Below are 19,222 nucleotides of genomic sequence, written 5' to 3' on the forward strand. Positions count from 1 at the left end.
GCTGCTGCCACAAACTGTGATCTTAAAGACGCGTTCCCAAACAAGACCCTTTTGTCTTAACAACCATGAAAGGATTTTCGGAGATTTACACTCTGCCTGTGATTTAAACATCAAGGCTTAACCTATTTCTTTATGAATATGGAGTTGCAGGGGATGGGGCTGCTCTCACCGTATAACTTGATGATTCACTCATTTGTGGAGACGTGGAGAGAAACAGCTTTAACTGCTCTGTTGCTTGAATATGTATCTTATGTGTCTTATGTGTATGATTACACAAGCACAATGTTTCTGATGAATGATGGTGCTGTAGTGAGACCTGTTAAAGGGAAAGTTCAGTTTCCAAAAATGATGCTCATTCACATGGATTACTGAATTGGCCTATCAGGTACATGCACAGGCCCAGGGGTCCAAAATGTCAGGGTCCTTCCTCGCTTTCACCTGCAAAACGTTGCTCTAAAAGACTCATACCGACTTAAAGGGGACTTACAAAGAACACAAAAAAATGCAAAACGACTGCAAAGACATGCAATGCAGCTGCAAAGAGACACCAAAAGAGTCACAAAAACTATGAAAGGGGCAAAATAACCACAAATAGACTCAAAATGACTACAAAGAGATGCAAAGCAACTATAAAGAGAAAACTAAAACGAGACTGAAGCCACAGAAAGATGCGTTACTACAAGCAGATGCAGACCAACAACAACAAAAGGCGAAACAACTATAAAGTCTGTGTGTCTTGCTTCCAGTGGTGGCGCTTGCCATAGGCGATATAGGCAGCCGCCTTCAAAGCCATCCCGCAGGGGGTGCTAAAATAATGCACAGAAAAAAGAAGTCAAGTGACTTATCACAGTCTGAACATTACGCGATGAGATCTTCGATGGGTAGTTTATAAGTTATGCTGAGTCAAGTGGAAGTCAGAGGGATGTATGTGGAGAGAAAGAAAATGAAAAATACAACAAATCCGCCTCCTGAAATCAACAGGAGCCGGGGGCCGCGGCTAACAGCCAGCAGAGGTTGCATTGAGTATTCAGTAAAGATGAGTACGAGGAGAAGGCACATTGTCATGTTGTGTTTCATGTAATCTTGTAAGATGTACATTTTGATGAGAAACTTTAACAGCTGTCTGAATAAGAAATGTGTTGATGTTTTTACAGCAAGATAAAATAGATACAAGAGAGGGAATTATGATCATTATATATAGTAAAAAGGCTTTTGAGGCAGTTTTTTAAAAGATGTTTTTCATGTGAAAAGTTAGATTAACCCTTTGAAACCTGAGCAAATGGGTTTGATTTCTTTCAATTATACAGAGAAAAGGTAATGTGCAACTTCACAACACATGGCACAAAAAATAGCAAGAAATTAGTACAAAGTTACAAGACAGCTCCCTGAAAACGAAGCAAAGTAAAAGTAAAAAGTAAAAGTAAAAAACAAAATCAAACAAGAAAATGGTGTGATATTAGTGCAGAAAATAAAAAATATATATATGTGGGGTTTTTTGTAACATAATTTTAAATATATAATTCTAATGACTATAAATATATTTTTCTGGGCATTTTCCCTAGTTTTTGATAATTTTCAAACAATTCTTCCCCATTTTCTTCATCTTCTCTTACTATTTTTTTTTTGCAATTTCTTGAAAAGTTGGTCATTGCCTTCTCTCCAATGTTTTTTTCAGAGAAATCAAACAAATTTGCTCAGGTTTCAAAGGATTAAATAGCTTGTGAGAGGCATCTGAACCAAGTCTCAAAAGGTTGAAGGTTGGGCGAGAGGACCAAATATGCCAGAATGGCCACTGTAGGAGAGGTGGTGGGACCCTCTGCATGTCTGTGCCCGGGGTCCCGTTGTCTCATAATCTGCCCATGTTCATGCATTGCGGAAAGAGGAGCAGCCGCTGAGCTTTTAATGATACGTAAACAAATAAAATCTAACTTTGACTAAAGCAGAAATCATATTTGATTTCAAACTGCTCTTCACAGCTGTTGCTCACACAAAATCATCAGATTATGAAGCATTCAGTATGTGGATCATGAATCAAACAACCCTCATACTCATACAAACTATTTTCTCAATTCAGTACATCTGTCTGATCTGATGATTGCTGGAGCGTACAGTCCCTCCATATGTGCTGTTTTGTTTGTGTCTATGTGTCTGTGTATATCCTTTGCTTGGTAGTCAGCACAGGTTTTGGAGTGCTCTGCGCCTGTTCTTCAGCTTGGCCACCTGCAGCTGGGGATCGATCATTTCTCTGGCACCGAAGCCTAACCCCCCCACCTACCGACCCCCACCTCCAGAATACTATCCCGTCCCTGGCTGTATCAAGCAGACCAACAGGGGGCTGCCTGTTTCTCCAACTCTCTGGTCTGAGTGAAGTCCACATCCATACAATGTCAAAGGACATAGATCCCAGCATGAGCTGATAAACTCAAAAAACATAAACCACTGTCTGACCAAAGCTATTGTGTGTACAGATGCAATGTCATGTAGAACAATTTCCTTTGCTAAATTATTATTTTGTTTGGTATCATATATAGCAAGAAAACAAGTGTTTTAGGTACAACTTGACTGTACTATCCTGAACTCTGAACTGGACATAAACATTTAATAAATAGTTGATAATAGGCTGGGGTGGTATCACAGTGTCATGCCCCTCTTTCTAATAACCAGATGTGGAGCTGTTGTAATGAGGTGCTGTACTGTAGTGCACAGCACGCACCATCAGAGGTCAGTCTCGACTGGTAGGACAGACCGCTGAGCTAAGAAAGGTGATGACTGCGAGTGGTGGGGTTAATGTTAAAACGCATTCACACCCCCAACTCATCAAATACAGATGCTTGGGAAGTGGCCCTACACGTCAAACTATGACACTCTAGGAACCCCCTCAGGATCGGTTTTGGCTGCACAGGGAGGGCGTGTCACGGTACGCTCGTAAAATGAGGTGTCCTTTTAAAATAAACTTTTGTTCTTAGAAGAACTGTACAGGTTCGGCTCATTAAATGCAAACAGTCTCTTTTCAAAATAAACTTCCAACCTACGTTCACTTAATTATTTGGTTTAAAACTTTAGGTTTAGGCAATAAAAGTGAGTAGTTAGGTTTAGGAAAAAAAAAAACAAGTCATGGTTTCCCTTATCACACATACTAACATAATGTAAAGTCACATGACATATACTTGCACAGAATACTAGACATACTCGCATATTACATTAGTGACATATGTCTATGTATGCTATGTTGTTATTAAAATACTTTTGACTTTTGATTTCACACGGGAAATGAAATTCAACAGTCTCCCAGGTAAAAGGCAGGTAAATATATGTAGGTTAGGTTTAGGAAAAGAAACATGAGGAGAGCATACCTTTAAATGACTCTAAGTTGACTTGGTGTCACACGGTTCCAAACACTGGTCTCCTGGGGGAAAGTCCTGTGTCTGAGACCCATCAGCAACCTTAACCTGCCGCATTACAGGGACTCCTTCCTTCTTTACTCCTGTCTGTGCACGAGGACAGCCTAGGAAAAAAGATACCACCAAAGCTTTGTTGATAACACATAATGTAGCTGTAAGTAGATATTAGTGTTCATAAACATATTTGTCAACAAGTGCGACTCCCTCTGTGGGCACCCATAAGTGGGGGCTGGTTATTTAATAATATATAGAGAAGGTGGAGTGACAAATATTGCACATTTATGCACTTATGAACCATAAAATATTCATATAGTACTTGTAACTACTGAATTGCGGTGTGTTGTGTACATTAAGTTATGCAATTGCTCACACAGTCACTCAAAAACAAAGACACAAGATTTGTAACTCCTCCACAGAGCAAAGGTACCCATCTTTGTTCACTCCAAACACTGAAACTCAAAATACCTCTTAGTTTAGATCTCCTCCACCTCATCAGTGTCGTCGTGGCACATGGGTTTTGACAAGAACAAACTGGTCCTACTGAAGAAGTGGAGGTTGTGCCAGACCCTTACAAGGTACTCCCCGCTGCAGATCCAGAGGAGAGAAGTTTCCTATTATCAAGGACTCTCCCTTAATGATGAAAGTAAACAACATGAACAAGAGTGTTTAATATTTCATGGCCCACCCACAGGTGCAGCAGTGTGCTGGGAATAACACATACATCCACACATAACAATGCAGGTCTGACTGAGACGAGGGTACTGTCCCTGTTGCAACTGGCCGGATCTCCTGTGTGTGTGCGTATGTTTGTGTTTGTGTGTGTGTGTGTTGGGTCTTGAACGTATTTGCTGCCTCAGTCCTTTTTCACCTCTCTCTGTGGTGATATATGGAACATATGGGAAATTATTGTGGGGTTATAAAGGGCTGTTGACTCCAGCAGACATGCAATAAATTAGGCTGTTTGTGCAGGGGAGGAAAAACACGGGCTCTTTAGGAACACTTAGTGCAGATTTCCTGTACAGACTTCACTCTCCTTCTCTCCTCTCTTCCTTTTCTAACTCCTTCTCGTATCCTTGAGCCTCCGTCTCTACCTGACTCCCTCTCACTGTTGTAACACAGGCCACAGCACAATCTCATTCTGTTCTCCTAGTTGGTGGTAACACAGTGGGATATATCCACACAAATTACACACATAAAACTCGTAAAGCCTGGAAAATATTTTAATAGTTTCCGCACCCCCTTAGCGGCAACAAGCTGCATGTGCAGAGCTGGTGAGCACCACCAACATTATTGGTGCAATTAAATGTGAAACACAAGAGGGGAACACGGGGGAGAGGGAGCCCAAAATGGCTGTAAACAAGGAAAATGACACTTGACAAGTTGTAATTTATGGACGTCGTTTCAAAGGCAAGAGACTCACCGTTCCTGCACAGGCAGAGGAGGAAGAATAAGGCACAAGGATGCCGGCATTAGAGGAACTATGCACAGAATGTTAGTGAATCAAAGCCACACAGAGACAAAAAAAGGGGGGAAGAGAAAGCTGTGACTTCAAAGTGGAAGCATGATGAGCAATGCACAGAGAGAGAGAGAATAAGAGAGAGACAGGAAGTGTGTGTATGTGTCACAGAGAGAGAGAGAGAGAGAGAGAGAGAGAGAGAGAGAGAGAGAGAGAGGAGAGAGAGAGAGAGAGAGAGAGAGAGAGGGAAGCTTTGCAGGATGATAGTACCCAAAGCAAGCACGGGATGGGGGGGCTGAGGGTGGGGGGAGGCCCCTGGATACAGGCGTACTCATCTCAAAGAATGCTAAATCACACACACACACACACGCACACACACACAGGCTTTCTGAGGAAGAGACGCCATTAAACAGAATAGAATAGGACTTGAGTACTGTCATATCCCAAACCCATCCCGAAACAAATCAGCGTCACTATTTACGTGTTTACTCTCTTTCCCAAAATGAGGACAAAACTGAACCAAAACAGTCGCTGCAAATGAGCACGCTAAGGAAACGTTTGTCATGCTTGATGAAAGCCTCCAATGTTTCCTTCAACAGCAGCAGCTGAGGCCAGATGTTTACTGTGATAGTTACACTTGGTTTTCACTGCAAATACGCTTCCGTTACTAACACAGCACACGTTATACCGGTGTAATTTTAGATCACACTGCCAACAAAGTGATTTGAAATGGTCTATTTAATTTGTTTAACATATTGACAGTGTTATAAAAAAGTCTTGAGATAAGTGGCACGCTCTTGAAAAGTGTATTTGAATCAATTTGCACCTCTTTTAAACTTCCCTCGACACAAAAAGGTTTCTAAAAAAACTTGTCTTTAAGTAATTTGTGATTTTAAGTCACTTCCACTTGACTAAAGGCCCTTTTTTTCCCCACGCACAACCCAACCCCGCTATTTAACAGCTCTCCACTTTCTTATCTGCTTTTCAAGAATTACATTTAAAACCAAACGAATAAAAGGATCTAATGCATGTGGAGCACATCATAAGCTTATTCTTCAAAGTTGTTGGACCTGCTAAAGGCGCTGAACAGTGAAAATTGTTTAATTTGAGCAAACGGCAATCGCTTTACTTGAAAGTGCTTCGTCTCTCAAATGTGATCCATTTGTTTGCAGGATTTCCATAGTGGACCAAAGGAAGTAATGAAGATTAACCGAAATTTTGAAAGTCTTCGCAGCATATACGGAAGCCCCCTTTGCCACATAAATACACAAGTTAAACTCGCAGTGTAGATATCCTGTAATTTGCAAAATGACAAGATGCTCGTCTGATGCACCAAGCACCTCCAATTGCAGCTCATTAACTCAGTCAGGGGGAAACGTTCTACAAGCACGGAGAGAAACTATTAAAATACTTCCATTAACTGGAAGGAAAAATACCCCGGTTGCAGCCCAAAGTGTCTTCATTTGGGCTCAAATGTGAGATATGCCGTTGCTATGGTAATATGGCAATGGCTGTAGCCCTCCTCCCAGCTGTTGGTGGGTTTTGTGTGTGTGAGAGAGAGAGAAAAGGGAAGAGGGAGAGACTGTGTGTTTGTGTGCGTGCACGCATGCATTGATGCTGCCTCCGTGCTGTGTTCCCCCTTTCAGTCTTCAGAATAGTGTCTCTACTAATCCGTGAAAGTTGCGGCGCTCTGAACCAGTGGCCAAGCCTTTTCCCACTGAACCACGGCCCAGGGTCTGCGCTCTGCTTTACACTTGATTGGTCCCTCCCGTGGCAGGACTCCCCTCCCTGCTGGGCGTGGGCCCGTCCCCCTCGCTGGGCTGCTCAGCGCTGCCTAATCGCCTTCTCCCCACCATAATTACCAGCGCTGAGCCCGGGACTCACCAACACACCATTAAAGTCTGGCCAGCCAGTCCTCACCAGCCCCTCACACATCCAGCACTTAGCACAGGCCCAGAGACGGGCCTAAGACCAGGCCCGACTCCACCAACAGAGCACCTGTTCATGCCCGGGATGCCCCGCAGCACTGTGGACTTGGCTGGGTGCTGCTGCTGGGTAGGAAAAAGAGAGGGGGTTGGCAGCTGTGCTGTTGTCCTCCTCCCCCCGCAGTGGAGGTGATGTGTTTATTTGGGCTGGGATGCTGCAGTGAGAAGCTGTGAGAGGTAACTATCTCCTTGTTGTGCTCTACAGAGTACCAGAGAATCCACCCTGCAGAGACAGAGCCCTTTGATATGTGACCACTTCAAACCCACACATACAATGAAAGCAGTCAGTTGTGGAAATAGCCCAAGTTGATGTTGTGTGGGCAAGGTGAGACAAATTTGCTTTGCTCAAAACCAACCCTGCACTTTATTTTTCCAGCCCTCTACACTTTCAGGAAAGCAAATAGGAAACATATTGTACATTCTGAACGTCTGCAATCCTGCAATGTGTGTAAAATCAGAAATAGAAATACTCCCACTTTCAATTTTGTTGTACCCACGAGGATCCAAATTTCAGACTATTGCACCATTGGGGAGAGCATATGGGACTGGCCAGGTGAAACGCAGTGACCTGGCAAACAGTCCAAAGCATGATGAGAGTCGGGTACACGTCAGAAGGCACTGGGTGTGCTGGCACAAACAGTACCCAGAATGTGGATCAGACAGACACACAGCACTCGTTAGCTTATTACTCTCTTATTAGGAACATTTTTGCCTTGCATGGATTGGCAGAGTCCCGCTAGCCACCCTCTTCACATGGCCCAGGCTCTGTCAGAGCTGATCAAAAGACATTTCTTCACATCTCCAGACGCCAGGGAAAAAAGGAGAAGAAAAGAGGGAGAGAAGAAAAGAGCCAGAAGGGGGCATACTGCTCTCTCTTTACTCTGGTCTTTTGGTGAATGAGGACTTTTTCACAATGCCCTCTCCTTTTTCTTTATTTTTTTTTTTTCATTCTTCCATTGGCAAAAAAATAGAAAGAAAAAAGAAAAAACAGCATTTCCCATCGCGTTTCACCAAATTGTTTTTGCCATATCAAAAACAATTGTCCTCAGGTGAAGAATGCGCCTGCAGAATTACAACCATTCCAGGGGGAGAAAGAGGTCTTCACAAATCTGACTGGCTTCCAGGCAGCCAAGACCCCCTCGAAGTGGTAATGAAAAGTGTAACTTTAGCCTCCCAGCTGTACGTCTCAATCCATAATCCTTCCCCAAAAACCTCACCGTAGTGCCGCCTACCACTCCCATGGCGTTCCCAGCCTGTGCCGGGCTGGGCCTGCACTGATTTATGTGGCAGTCCCGTGTCATACTCTCAACCTGAAAAGGATTTGCTCTCTTATATTTACCAGGGTGGTCAGGGCAGCTCTCTGGAAAGCCCGGTCTCTGGGCCTCACTCCCAGACCGTCTCTTTTAGCCCTCTGTGCCAATAACCTGGACATTTTGGACCTTACCAGAAACAGACGAGGCTCCAGTGTTTCCATAGTGGTGTGTTTCAGCAGTGCAGAGGTGAGTGTCTGTGTGGGCGTGTGTGTGTGTGTGTGTGTGTGTGCGTGTGTGTGTAGCTGACAACATACAGCAGCTGAGTTAGTACCTGGTCCGTGTCACAGCGTTCAGGACTGGTGGCTCGGCCTGTGAGGTGACAGCGGGCCCATAAACCTCTGAAAGCAGACACAGTTAGTAAGTCAGCATGTTTCAGTTGTTAAATCTGGGGTTTATTTTGTTGATGGCGTACATTCGCGTAGCCATGTTTAACTGCTGTTTCACAAAGATGCAATCATTTGGTACATAAAACGATCCACACACATTTTTATTTCAGGCTCAGAGAAGTGTTGCAGTAAAGTGTTTTACAGTAGTCTCCTGGCAGCGAAGGCTAACTGCTACTGTGCAACACTTGATTAAAAATGAATCGATTCCCTGTGAATTATTCCGGCAAAAGTCGAAAAGGAAGACGCTAATTGGTAGAAGTATAACTAATTGATGACGTGTGTGAGAATCAGGGATTTTCAAAGAGTTGAGAGACATAAGAGAGAGCAGTCTTCAGCAGGTCTGTCCATCACGGTCTCTCCTCGATGGTGCAGCTGACGTGGGTAAAAAGTGCAGATTGTGCTACTTACCCATACAGCGTGACAGAGGATCCAGTTAGAGACGAGGGCTGGACACATGTTGGGAGGTGAGCTGTCGTGGATGGCGGTGGTCCACTCCGCCACTGTGCATCCACTCCAGTCAAAGTAAACAAGCCAAGGTGACCTCTGGACAGCTGGGTTTATACATCCTGGGGTTGGTTGTCTACGTAGTGTGGCGGTGGGAGCAGCGGGTGGTTGACGCAGACTCTAAGGAAGGGATCAGCTCATCTTATTTATGTGTGTGTGTGAGTGTGTGTGCACCGTATTGTGCACACTATTGTGTCTTGTATGCATGTACATTTGTGTGACAGCCATGTGGTTAATACTAAACACCGTCTGGTCCATCCTGAGCAGGAAATGAAAGCATTACTGCTCAGAACACGCACGGCGCATGCCTGATAAAAATCCACATTTTCCACCATATATCTTTCTTAAAGGCGCAAATTAAGAGATCTCGCTCCTGCGAAATGTCCTGAAATTGATGTCACTATCTCCCGAACTAAGAATGTCAAAGAAATGTGGCATGACCTGAGAGAGACGTTTGGACCAATGCAAATGCAGACAAAATGGCCGCTGTTGCTAAGCTAACAGGGGAGGAAGAAGATGGAGCTGAATCTCTTTGAATGCTTTTTGGACGCAGCACGTTCATACTTGACTTTTTACAAAATTAAAGCGCACACCACACACAGTGGTTGAATTTTTCAATTTGTCCAGCATGTTTGAGAAGCCACTCTGCTTTCTTCGGTACATTTTGTTTCAAATATACAGTGTACATATACTGTGTGAAACAAGCGGCTCGCTCTCTCAAAGGTCTCCTGACATAACAGCTTCAGACTTTTTAAAAAAAATGTACCGACATTTTTATTTACACAACCTGGAGGTAAACAAAGAAAATAAAATAACATTACATACTTCAACCCGACTTCCGCATTAGAATGATTGACTACTTAAATATTTTCCTCCAGAATTGTGAGTTATGAGATGAGTAAAATGTGACAGCTTCATATGAAAGTCTGTTTGAGTCTTTGCAGTTGAAAGCCTTCATAGTATGACACAAGGAAAGCCTTCACATTTTTTTTTTCTTTTTTCTTTTCGTCCCTATGCGTTAGGTTAACTTTGGGAAATCATGTGAGAGAGTTTTTCTTTGTAATCGAGACTTAAAGAATAAGATTGCTAACTTTCTCTCTCAGTATACTTTTCCCACTGATCTTAGATTTTTAAAGTGTAGATTATGGAGGTGATTTTTTTTTTTCGTGGCTTTTTTTACAGTACGCTTCAAAATGTTTAAAGTTTCTTTGACAGTTTAAAGTATGTTGAGATTGCGGAAGAAAGAAGAAAATAAAGAATAAAGCTTTCAAATATAATGACAATTTAAATTAGCATTTTATTTGTACAAACCTAATTTATATTGACGTCCTAATTAATTATTTTTCTGTAAAATTTAAATTCCACAGTGACATTAGAGCAGTTAGCGTAAATAAAATGCTTTAATATAAACACAATTTTCAAATAAAAACGCTTATTGTTTGTTCTTTCAACACAGTTGACCCTGTGATGTAAATACAACACAAAAGATTCGTAAAGAATTGAAGATCTGTGTTGTGGGGACGTCTAAGTGTCCTGGTAAGTAGGAGGGACTCTGCTGACAGTTCAATGTCCTCTCTACAGACGAACATACGAAAAGCAGATGGTGGCCTTTCATTCTGCAAACTGAGACAAGTTTCACATTTCAATCTCAGAGAAACATCTGATTTGATTCACAGTTTTTTGATCAAAAACGGCTTCTTATTTATCATTGCATATTATTAGATTATGATGAGAGCCTCCATTGTCCCCTTGAAGAAATAAAAAGACTTGAAATAAAAGAATCTTCTGCCAGTTAGAGACCACCTTGAAAAAGGGAGCTAATGAATTTCATTGTCTTTTGATGCTGCGCACGAAGTTTTTGCAAATGTAGAAACAATTGAAAAGAATTACAAAGAAACGCACAAACAGATGGCTTCTTCAACAAACAGCTAAACAACACAAAGTGTGCATAATCACTTTCCGATTGTTCTGCAGATTCCATTTGTCTGACATAAGCTGGAAAAGTTTTCAAGAATGCTCGCACAACTTTGTTTTCTGCTGAAACTACAATTAAAACTATGTTTGTTTATAAAGGTTTCTCGTTTGTAAAAAACTACTCGTGTGTGTAAGAGTACAAAACCAAGTTCATCTACACTTCATGAAAATTAAAACAACAAAAGTTTTTAATTTACAGTGAAACTGTAACATTAAATGGAGCAATAGTTCTGACAGTCAGAATTAAAATAAAACTGTCCTGTTACTTGTCTTAACAATATCCTAATTTTACATTTAATAATTTTTTTAATCAAAATTAAAAACACTGGAAATATCTTGCTTTTAATTCTAACTTTTAACTGGAAATAGTCTTGTATTTCTTGTTTTGTTATCGACGTCTATATATTGAAGAAAATAATTTTTCCACGGTATAATTAATTTTAAATTTTATTTTTTAACAAAACTAAAATTAAATTAAAATGACATACTATACAATATTAGCTTTAAGTTACAGTTACAATTTAAAAACAATCATTGTGTGTCTTACTTAAATTTCACATATTTTATAAAGTCAACGGTTATTGAGTACTACGTATTCGGAAAATTAAAAATTCAATTTCAAACAACATTCGAGCCCTTAATTTTGATATGCTGCGCTATTATTTTAATGTTTTCGTTCTTACGGAAATACCGTGAAATGTATTAAATTTCAAAATAACTAATTGTACACTATCGGCCCTTTAGGAAAAGTAAGCGATAAAATGTATATGGCTTTATTTATTTATTTTTTTGCAATAGCTATTCTGAATGTTTTGTTACCAATCAACATGCATAGCAAATAGGAAACAGAGATGATGATGATGATGGTGATGGTGATGACTGAGAGCATCGTGAACACAGTAACAGCAGCTGTACAGAGCATGCATTGAAAGAAGTGGGAGGCCTGCTTATATCACAGAGGCCCCACATTCACTTTGTCGAGTTAAATTGATTCACCTGAAGGTTCTGGTCACATATTTCTTTAAATGCACCTTAAATGAGCCCGGCCATAATTTTAGTGTACAAAAGGGACTTGTCAGAGTCACACAATTGACGAGAAATAAATAGGGAGTCGGTTTTTGTGGACGTTCTTCAAAGGCGCTCCAATTTCACAGCGTCAAATTAAAGCACCCTTATATTTTATTTCCATGAGTGTTATTATTCCTGCTTTTTGGTCTGCAGGCTTTTTTTTTTTTCTTTTGTTAGAATTTATGCAATTGTGAGAGTGATATTTTAGAGTTAAAATAATCACAATTAAACATTGTTTTGTAAAAAATAAAACCGTGATTTAAGAAATTGTTTGAAATTTAAATACTGTCCGTCATTTTTAACCTACATTTTTACTTGAAAATTGATGGATTGACACTTTTCGGTCTCCGCTTTCCGGCACCTTACAGCAATCCCACTCAAATTTGAAGACATGTAGTCATATCTGGGCTGCACTTGAGGCGTGTTTTGTTATTTATCAGTACTCTGTTTTGACTGCTGATGTATATTCTGGATAAATATTTGCTATCAATAGTGTTACCTGTCCTGCCATCACAATGCAATCTCACATCACGACACTCGTCTGAGCTGAGCGCTGCCATATATCACTTTTTGTTCTGGGATAATCCGCTGCATGTCACTCAATGTTTGCAAAAGATGACATACATGATATGTGACCTGTGCACATGTTCGTGTTGACGCTTATTTGACGGACTCTGACATGCAAGTTTAAAAAAAGGAAGCGAAAGTGACGTAGTGTGTAGATTTTAGTAACCTTTTTCTCGTTTTTTTAAAGCACACATAACTGCATCTACGCTGGACAACATTTGCCCACTTTTCTGCAGAGTGATTGGTTACATTTTTGCCTAAATTTAAAAAAAAAGCAGAGAATACTGCATAAAAAAATATGTTGCAGATTCTATTTTGAAAATTCATAAATAAAGTTTTGTGCAGTACACTTGAGTTTGGACTTACAATCTCCCTTTCAGTCAAAAATGGGTCAGCATTATATAACCAGGAAGTTGACTGCCAAAGTCCTGCAGCTTGTTTATGGTGACATCTCATTGCTTTGGTCGGCGGGGTCCTGCCAGTGTGCGTCTTTATTAGTTTCTATGCACTGCTGGTGTGGGCACCCCAGCAGCAGCAGTGACAGCCCTTATCCCTCCTCTGTGCCCCACCTCATACTAAGCCGTGGATTTGAAGGACAGGCAGCTCAGGACGGGACAAGTGCGCCAAAGCAGAGCATAAGCAAAGCTTTAGAGCAAGAGGCCACATTCCAGTGTATCTTTCTTGGACAACAAGCACAATACACTCACTGCTTTGGAAAGGACATGTCGCAGTTAATGCCTCATGTGCCTTCATGTGTCAGGTTTAGCCACAAAAAAAAAAAAAAAAAAAAAAAAAAAAGTTAAGGGGCAACAGTCATGAGCAGAAAGTTGAGTGCATGAAGTCAATCTATAATGAATCCATCAGCCCAAATCCTCACTTCTTATTTTGAAGGCCCCACACTCAGACGGATCCTGGATCCCTACAGCAAAATCAGAACAAGTCAACATTTTGCTAAATTATGAAAGAACAGAATTTTAAAAACACAGTGAAACGCACTGTTGTTATCACCTTTAAATCTGTGAGCTGAATCCTTTATTCAAGAAGGAAAAGTTTCCTCGCGGGGAGCACCAGGAGGTGCTGTAAAGCAGTTAGCCTTTGATAGCACCAGCAAAAACAAACATGGCTGATGAAGGGGGGAGGGCAGGGCCGACAGTAACGTATACTGGTTCAGGGAGTTAATTCATCGCTACCTTCGGAGGAGCTTTTTCGAAGCCCGGAGCATCGACATTAAAAAAAGATGCCCCCCCACGCCCTCCTACCTGGGGCTCAGAGAGGAGATGCACCCCTGCTATGACCTCAGCTGAAAAATTTCAAAGTCATGTCGGAAAACTGTAGCGCTGTTGCTAGCTTGGTTGCTAAGAAGCAGTCAGCAATGCTTAGTACCCCACAATGCAGTTTGGTGTTATCAGTGTGGTGCTTTTTCCTAGTAAAGCATGCAAACACTGGCCACATGTGTTGTTAAATCACAGCATACCACAACTTTTTTTTTTTTTTTTTAATTGAAACGTATTATGGACATCTCAAAGTGTCTTAAGCATTCATATCGCTAAGCGCTCTAAATATACAAAGACTACATCAGTAGGATAGGTGGAGAAAGAATGAGCTTTACTGGACTGATTGACAACAGTAAATGGTGAAGGCTTGTTTCATTGAGTCCCAGATTAGGCCCAGCAGAAAGTGACAAACTAAAAGACGAAGTGAGGCAACCTGGTCCTCCCTCGTCCTCATCTGAAGTGCTAAACCTCACCCTGACTTTGCAACGCTGAGGCATGTGAGTCACAACTGTGAAGATATAATGTTATTTAAACCCAATCTGTCACCAAATGGAGTGAAAAGAATGCTTGCCAAGTGCACAAATCTAACATCACCACTTCTGAGACACACACACACACACACACACACACACACACACATATACACCTCCCTATCTCCATGTCATTACACTAGCAAAATCGCCAATTAATAAAAAGGGAATTCATGGAGCTGTCATTAACACGATCGCTATCAAAGGTCAGGTTAGACATTACGGAGTAAGTGACACAAGTATCAACACTCCTCTATGACTTAATATGACACAATTATGAGAAATAATTAGTTGCCATAACTGACAGATTATTTCTGATGGTGATGAGAAAAAAAAAAATCTGAAAATATTTTTATGTGATAACATACAGTAATGAATTATTTCTGCAGCGACGAACATCACGGCATCCCTCTTGGGTCTTAGCTGTTGCTGCGGCGCGTGACCCATTTTGCCATTTAAACAAACCAGAAACGCTGCTAATTTTGACAGCTCCATTCACGAGTACCCAACCCTTAACAAGTCTGCCACCCTCTGCAGCAATATTAAAGATGGTGACAGACAAGGAACACTGGCATGTTGGTGCCCTGATGGTGCCCAGGTGGTGCTCATGGGTCTGAAACTGCACGCTGCCACATGTCCATAATGGCTGGAGGGATGTTGCCTTGCAGGGATGTGCTGGGGCTAGAAAAGTTAGTTTTGCAAACTGTTTCTGACTTATATATGGACATATGGACAGTCAGGAGAAGTACTCAGATCCTTTACTATGTAGAATACCACACACTAGATACTTGTTGCAAGTACAAAACTATTAACAGGAAAACAAGGTGTAAAAGTACGCGGCTGCTTGTCAGTGTTATATTCACATCATATATCATCAGAATCCTACATACAGGGCAACAGTTGAACATTATAGTTGCACAATTTGAAGTTAAGTTTTCCTAATTAATGTACGATACAGCTGCAACTATTAGTTGCTGATTAATTTTCTTTGCATCAACCAATCGATTAGTCGGCTATTTTTGATGATTGATCAATTGTGTTAAGTAAAATGCCAAACTGGTTAGAGCATCTCAAATATGAGGTTGTTTTTATTATATAAGACATAAAATTAAAGATTTTTATGATTTAAGACTATTGGTCGGATAAATAAAAGACGCCACTTTGGGCTCTGCAAAGTTGTGTTGTGCGTTTTTCACTACTTTTAAATGTTTCCAAACTAAATGATTAATTGGTGAGCGGGGAAAATAATCAGCAGAGTAATTAATAACAAATCAACAGCTTCAGCCTTATTTTAACCCTTGATGTAACAAACACATTCAGTAATCTGATCTGAAACCAGCAGGAATACCTATAAGATAAATGTAGGGGAGTTAAAAATAGCATAAAATGGAAATGCTTAAGTATAACTGCCTCAAAATTATACCAAAGTACTGCAGTGATATTATGACTAATGCCTCGTGTTTGGCTTTGATTTCTTCACCATATTTCATCACAGTGTTAAATGAGGCTTTGCAATACCAGGTGTGTTTTTTTAATATAATTTAAGTGCAATGTGACAAATTTCACAGCTAGAAAATTTCACATTGTCGTCTGGTTTTTATCGTAGTTTTGGTCATTTAGTCTTCCTTATTCTGTAATACACGTTTGCTGACAGAGAGTTCACCATAATTTGGATTTTTGTGTCAGTTTTTGTGTCTCTGAGAAGTGTTATTAAAGACAGAATAGTCCTTGGCTTCTTTTCCAGGAATATTATATAACTGAAACTATTCAGGGGAGGCTGAGCCCTAAAACCTGCTTTGACTTTGTGAAGGTCAAGGGATTCTGTTGAATTACTTTACGTCAGTTTGTTTAAATCAGCAGGTCTGCGGTATAATAGAACGGACTAACCTAAGTACACTCGGGATATATCATTCAGGCACATGAATTCAAACTGCTGAGTGAAGCGATATTTGCAACCCCGGGCCACATTAAGACCCGAATCAACATGGCCGCCGGGCCTGAAAGAATAATAATAATCTAAAAGAAAAAATTACATATTGCCAAAATGAAATTGGCGAAGAATGCAGGGTGTGCACGAGGCAGTGGGCTGCTCTATAAAGACATCTGCTGATTACACAGTTTGGGGAGGCCTGGTAGAGAGGAGCCTGGCAGTGAAACGTGTAAAGAGATTGAGACCACACGATGACTGCTGAAAGAACACAGCACTCAGACCCTAACAGCCAGTCACTCTGAAGCCATAAAGACGTGAAGCGGAAAGTTGCCTACTCTCTATTTTACACAACAAGAGAACCTGGGCTGCAGGGTGGCAGAATAATATTAGGCCCCCGAAATCCAGTCAAGGGCTTTCTCATTTTGTTCAGGCCTACTGCTCGGCAGGCACACTAAGTATCCAACATGGGCTGGATTAGATTTTTCACTGCTATTGTGAGGCGTTGGCAGACATGAAAAAATGCCTCTATTTTGACGGTGCAGTTTTGAACATGCTCTCTGCATACGTTTGATGTGCTGCATTCACCTCCGCAAGACAGTGGCAAATTGGTGTCTGTCTCAGCTGACAGTGACATGCCTGCAGACGGGTCTGCCTACACGCATCCGCGGCGTGACGTCGTGTCAGCGCTCTGTGTGGCAGGTGGAGACAGAGACCTGCTTCAGGTGGGCCGTGTGCTGCAGAGCGGCTCCCCGGGGAGACACTTTGGCACCATAGTGAACGTTTTCCTGAGAGCGACCGCACCACGGCCTAGAGACTTCCACTTCACTCCATTTCAACATTTAGGGAGCAAACATTAAAAGGTTGAGGTCCAGGTTTTAGGGGTCCTTCATCAGGACATTTTCAGCATCAAAAAAAGTAATTTCCTGCATTCTGGTGAATTTTTATGCATAATATTGTGCATTTTCTGCATCAATTTATGGCATAAATGTCTCATTTTGTCAAAACAAAAGTCCTCTGCTACTCGCGTGGTTTTTATGGGGGGGCAAATGCACATGTTCTAAATTTTGAGGGGGACATGTCCCCCGCGTACCGACTGAAATCTACACCTATGCTTCCACCCGACACACATCATACTGTTGCAAGCCTTCAAAGCTTACTTTGAACAGGAATTTGGTTCAGTATGTGATGAAAGATTTAAGGAAAAGTGGCAGGGCAATATTCAAACTTATAATTAAAGCTTATTGACACAGAAGATTTCAGGATTAACTCAGTACAATTTGGGTTTGGTGGAAAATATTTTCCTCTGGTATATCATGGCTGCAACTGCATGTGAGCAGAGGTTTCATAAAAGATTTGTTTGGATCTGTCTCTCTGGTTAGTTACACACGAGCTCAACAACTGACATGCACATTCAGAGAAGAAACAGACGGACCGGAGAGAGTCAACTATCCTTTCTTTTATCTTTTGTCTTTTATCACATGTCTGTAAATATTGGCTGGAACAACCTTTCCTCGATGGGCCTCAGGTACTTTTGTTGAGAGAGAGGTTCATTACACCTGAGCTCAGTTTTACTTTGAGAGAAGCATTTTTGAAATTTAAAACTGGACAAATGTAAGATGTTTTTTGATCAGGGGATAACCAGAGAAACACAGTGGTAATGACTCTTAATTTATGCTTATCATTAAATTAAACTTAAAATTAAACACTCTGCAAATGCTCACCCAGCTTTGCATTATAACACAGTGTGTAGTGTGTGTACATGAACTTACTTCTCTCCTTTTCACGAGCGCCCAGATCTCCCTGCTCGTGTCTCAGCTCATGGCAGAAGTTTGCAAGCTCTGGACGGAGTTGTTGCTCGAACCACAGGTTGTACTTCCGCATTTTCGTCAGCAGCCGTACGTCCGCTAACAAAGAGTATTTGCGCATATTGAGAGAGAAATCCGCCCTTCTCTGTTCAACACGTTCTCACTCAGAACTGGTCACGTGGTGCCGCTCTGTAGGACCTTCCGGGTCTACCTATGACGTTTTAGGTATCCTTCCGCGTCAGCTGTTTACTCTCCGTGATGTCAACAAATGTGCAGGGTAAGATGACGTCATGGTGGGCCCCTTACCTTGATGTTAACAAATGCACCTGTTCACACAACAGTACAGACTGTCACTGTGGTTGGGATTAGACAACAAAGTCATGGTTGGTTAAATTTAGGCAAAAGAAGCACGAGGCAAGGTGTGAAAAAAACGGAAGTCTGTTGTTTGTGGGACCCACCTGCCTCCCCGCCCAGCGTTGTTACCTGACACTGTACTTCAGTGTGCACGCGTGACTGTTTTTTCCTAGCCATGTTGTCAAGTGACGCCACCTGTGTGTCTGGCAGAGTATCATAACAACACCACTGGCCCCGTACAGCGTGTTGTCATGTGATGCTGTCCATGCGCGTTGCATATGGACACGGGAGGTAGCTTTTGGCGTCACATGCATACACCGAAAGCACTGACAAAGCGGCGCTATTTGACAAGTTTGGAATGGAAACAGGTTGCTCTCTCTCTGGCTGCCTCTCCGACTCAGACAAAACTCAGTCAAACTGTCTGTATTAGCTATTTCTCGCCTAAAATGTCTTCAGAAACATATTTTAGTGCACTGCTTTGCTGTAATACGACATTCTGAATCAGGAATCGGAGCCATTTTGTTTCCTGTATTGAAAAAATGTATCATTAAAAAATTTGATCAAACAGTTAAACTAAGTAGCGCTGATAAGATACGAACCAGAATTACGTTTTTACATTGCCTAATTCTTGCCTAAAATATTTTAAGAAAATATTTTAGTCCACTGTCTGGCTGT

At 41.4% G+C, this 19,222-nt stretch overlaps 1 long non-coding RNA gene across 1 annotated transcript; it reads right to left on the reverse strand.

Moving 5' to 3' along the window:
* Positions 1–3,453: 3,453 nt before the first annotated feature.
* LOC121947725 lies at positions 3,454–18,242 on the reverse strand. Its single transcript, XR_006106104.1, has 5 exons — positions 18,158–18,242; positions 8,950–9,165; positions 8,427–8,493; positions 3,867–3,986; positions 3,454–3,505 (listed from the first exon to the last, which is right to left on the reverse strand). It is a non-coding gene; the product is annotated as an uncharacterized LOC121947725 (long non-coding RNA).
* Between the last annotated feature and the right edge of the window lie 980 nt (positions 18,243–19,222).

The sequence above is a fragment of the Plectropomus leopardus genome, chromosome 9 (assembly GCF_008729295.1).
Source record: "Plectropomus leopardus isolate mb chromosome 9, YSFRI_Pleo_2.0, whole genome shotgun sequence".
Lineage (NCBI taxonomy): Eukaryota > Metazoa > Chordata > Actinopteri > Perciformes > Serranidae > Plectropomus > Plectropomus leopardus.